The sequence below is a fragment of the Rosa rugosa genome, chromosome 7, assembly GCF_958449725.1.
Source record: "Rosa rugosa chromosome 7, drRosRugo1.1, whole genome shotgun sequence".
In the NCBI taxonomy this organism is placed as follows: domain Eukaryota; kingdom Viridiplantae; phylum Streptophyta; class Magnoliopsida; order Rosales; family Rosaceae; genus Rosa; species Rosa rugosa.
Window position 1 is genome coordinate 32,502,298 of NC_084826.1, and position 4,726 is coordinate 32,507,023.

Here is a 4,726-nt window from a genome sequence, read left to right on the forward strand (position 1 = left end):
TGATTATTTATATCAGTTTACTTGATATAATAAACAAGATTGAAATAAGCAATAGCCAAATTGAAACATTCACTACTCCAATAAAAGATAACAAATGTAGCATTGATCAACTCCAATCCAGCTTCAATGTACTAAATCGACAACATAAACAAGTTATCTAACTAAGGACTAAAATGATACTAGCATATGTGGCCTAGAAACAGTAGCTCCTAATACATATTATCTGCATTCTCATCTTCATGTTCTTCCTCATCCGTATCCCGATGCATATCACCATCCCCCAAACAGTGAATGACTCTGCTCTTCACAACCTCAACCTCATCCTTATCCCTACGCCTATCACCATCGCCCAAACAATGAATGACTCTGCTCTTCATGACCTTGACCTCAACCTCATTTGCCAAGATATCTATCTGCACAGAGACAGGAACTTCTAGCTATCTCATCAAAATAAATATTTGGAATGCAAAAAATTAGAGGGCTTAAACATACGTACTAGCGGCACGGTAAGTTACAAGAATGTATCAAAAACCAAGTAATAAAACTATTCGACACAATTTTTTGCACATAAGCTTTCTATATGGTCTGAAAGGCACTAGCACTATTAATTACAGTTCATCTAGTTCTTCAATTAAGAGACTACTAGTCTTCGGTTCTAATAGAAGCTTGAAAAGCATTATCAGAGATGAACGCAGGAGAGTTATCATTCACCTAAAAGATGACATGCTCAAATTAGTTCAGCAAACAATTGATTGAGATCAGTAGTTACAAAATAAGAATATTAAAATGATGTCCATAAAATATTTGAGCTCCAAATGTCAAGTAGTAATCTGAACATACAACTAGACCCAAAGAGAAGAGAAAGAAAAAGCAACAGATCATACTAGGACTTGAAAATTGCAGTAACATAAATTGACAGGTAAGACTGAAAGTACCAACTCAAATGAAAAATAAGAACGAGAAGGTTGCTTATCTTAAGTCACAAAAACAGACAAGTGTATGTAGGAATATAGTCTCCACTTTAGTAATGCCGAAGCCTTGACAAGTCCAAGTTCCTCAAGAGTTTAAAGTCTGAATACATGTTAGCAAAATAATCATTATCCAACTAACAAATATGCAATTCAATAAGAAACACTTTACATTTCCAAATCATATAATGTTTTTGCTTATTTTTCTTTTATATACATGTCCATTACCATGATATGCTAAAAGTAAGCATATAATTTAACCCTGAAAATGTCATCGTTAGTATATGGTAAATAGGGATCGTTCTAACCGGGGATTGAGGGTACACCTGTAATTGCAAAAACAAATAAAGAATTAATAAAAATAAAAAGTATTATTTACAAAAATAAAACAAAGAAAAACAAGATATATACAAGTTAACGTAAAGAGAGGGGATTTTAGAATTATAAAATCAAAAATTAAAATAAAGAAAACGTAAAAACATATATACAAGGGTGGAACGTAAGGAATAAAGATCAAAACCAATTCCATGTAATCAAATTCGATTCAAACCCTATAATTGTTCTTCCAAGTCATAAGAAAGAAGTTGATCATGTGAAACATTCGAAGCAAATGATTTCCCATATTTTACTTTCCTTTACTAATTAACCTAAGTGAAAGCACCTAGATCAATCCTATTAAACATGCAATCAAAGTCTAGAAAGCTAGCTAATCAAAACATGTTCAACGCAAGAAGTATAGAGAAAGATTATCAACTTAAGTGCACAACCTAGTATGAATAAGTTCACCTATTTGCAATCCTCTTCGATTGAATTCGACCTTTGTCCAAAGCCTTTACTACTTGTGATTTAGGTTCACAAAACTATTAGGTGAATCGTTTGCCTAAATCTAGCACCAATTACATGTAAATCCTACAAGTGTCGACCCAAATAAGATAAACATATAAAAGTTTTCTGTAAAGCAAATTCAATCGAACAAACTCACATAAGCAACTTAGAATCACAATCATAGAATTTGAAAACTTTATTTGAACATAGAAATTGGGCTTAAACTTTGCCCTAAACGTTATTGTTAACTAGAAACAAGTTCATACGAAATCAAACAAGGAAACCAAAAAGGTTACAAGGAAAAGGAACGAATTACACCGTGAGTGGAGATGGAGATGGAGAGCTTGATGGTTGGATCTTGATGAAGGAATGGATGGATTTCAAAACTTTTTAATTAGTGCGGAATTAGTTTAACCATTAAACTACTAACTAAACATAAAATCCATTCCTTTAACCCATGATCTTGGCTTATTGTGATATGTATATAAACATAGCATGCATAGTAAGGAAGAACAAAGAGGGAGTTTATGTTCTACTCACCCTTGGAGCGTGATTTTAATCCGATCCAAGTGAACCACCAAAGTTCCTCTCCTTGATCTCTCCTTGTGTGTGTTTCCTCCACCTTGAAGCACCTTGGATTAAGAACTCCTTCTTGTACTCCTTCTTGTACTCCTTCTTGTGCTAGTAATCTTCTCTTTGATGTAACAAGTAAAGCCACAAAAGGATATGGCCTCTAAGGATCTTCACCAAGTGAATCAAGAGATGAAGAAAGATGAAAGAAAAGAAGAAATTATGCAAGTGTTCTTCTTTCCTTTAATTTTGTAATGGACCAAGAAAGAACTCTTTCTCTCTCTCTATCTCAAATCTGAAAATAATAGTGTGGAGACACACTTATTCTCTTTGTCCATGCTTTCACTTTTATATAATAGGAAATAACTCCAATTACTAAAAGAAAATATTGACTTTCATAAAGCCAATATTTTGGCTGGTCCATACTTGTTATTGGGCACTAAAAATGTATCTTGGGCTTTCATTTAAATCTCATTTAGTGAAGCCCAAGTCCACACCAAAAGCCCGACAATCGTTTAGGCCCAATAGGTTCGGTTTTACCCGAAAATCCTAATTATGTTCAAATAATAAATCTAATTAATTATTTGCTCATAACCAACTCTTGTTTAATCTTCTTCATATACAATCTCAAGGATCCACTTATATGGTGTGCGATCTCTTAGGTTCTAATTAACAAGGCAGTGAAGTTTATAGAAACCATTCTATTTTGTTTACGAATCAAAAACTCCATTTTTGATTCTCCCTTGTTATTAGGATAATAAATGTTTATTAATCCTCGGGGACTTCACAAGTCATGAGTGACGTCTTGCAACATATCATGACTACCCTAGTTAATGTAGAATGACAAAGAACCTATTCAATTGGAATTACAATACAATACGGTCCTTCTCTAACACGATGTTCTAAATCACATCATCGGGGTATGGAATTGATATGTCAATCCCCTAATGTGATTTTCATTCTTATGTGATTATTAGAATGTGATTAAAAACTCCTTTTTAAATCTCATTCAATGCTTTGGCCAAAGACTCATTGAATCACATCTTTGAACATACACCTTATTTACTTAAGGATAGAGATTCCTTGTTGTACACTCACATGTCTCCATGACCGAATTGATTATACCAATGAATGCATCTATTATATCCATTAAGGGACGCAATATTATTGCATCATCAAGAGATAATCCATTCACTCATAAGACAACTATGGTGTCTCAGGTCAAAGGACTAATTTGTATTATTGCAATTTAGAGTTCAAGTTTGACATGTAAGTAAGACTCCATACAAGAACTCTAATGATCGCGTTCAGTGTACTCTTTAAGTTAAGAGCACCCACATACTTGTATTAGTGTCTCTACACAAATGACAAGAGACATATCATCCTCCATATTGAGCATACATAGTATGTGCTAGTCTTTCCGGATTATCAATGTCCAAGTGATAATCCTATGACTAGGAACCTTTTAGGATAAGAGTGTGAAAGAGTAAAGGTCTCACACATCTAACTCTTTAGATTACTTTCTCTTTAACTCATATTCCTTGGACATTGTTCAATCAAATATTAAATATAAGCAATGAACAATAAACTTGCCCTTTTGATTAATAATAATTACAATAATAATTACATCAAAATGATTGTTTTAGGACACAATTCCTTCACTTGAATCTTGGAAGCAAGCCTTCAAGGTGGATGATGGAGGATATGATCTTCACGGCTCCTTCTTCTTCTTCCTCTCCTTGCTTGAAAAAGCAGAACTTTGCAACTAGAGAATGGAGAGAATTTTTCTGAATGAAGAGGTGTTGTGGTGTTTGTGGTGTGTTGGTGTGGTGTCGAGAATGCTCCTATTTATAGGAGGATGACAACTTAGTCTCCAAGTCTTTAAGATTGATCCACACAGCATCAGCCAATCAGATAATGCCACGTTAGCTCTGCTATGTCATCCAACCAATCAAAAAGCTCCAAAATCAATCCCTAATATTTTGTTGCTGAATTTTCCATGATTTAATCTGATTTTATTCACAATTTTCGGCCAAATCTCTAGGCATGAACCTAGACAATGTATCCAGACGCATTTTAGACCTTTTCTCCCATAAATCTCTCCATGGCTTTATCCTTAACATCCTCCCCTTGATTTTCTCCTGATTTTCACATTAAAATTGCAGATTTTATTCTCTAATTTCAGCCAACATATCTTGAGGGAATTAAGGAACGAATCTGGACTTGTTTTGAGCCTTATCTTGTTGCACAATCCCTTGAAACTCTCCCTTGATTTTCTCAACGTAATCTCCTTGATTTCCCATGTAAAAATCAGATTTAATCTCCCATAATATCTTCAAGCCATGTGATCTCCTAATGCCTTC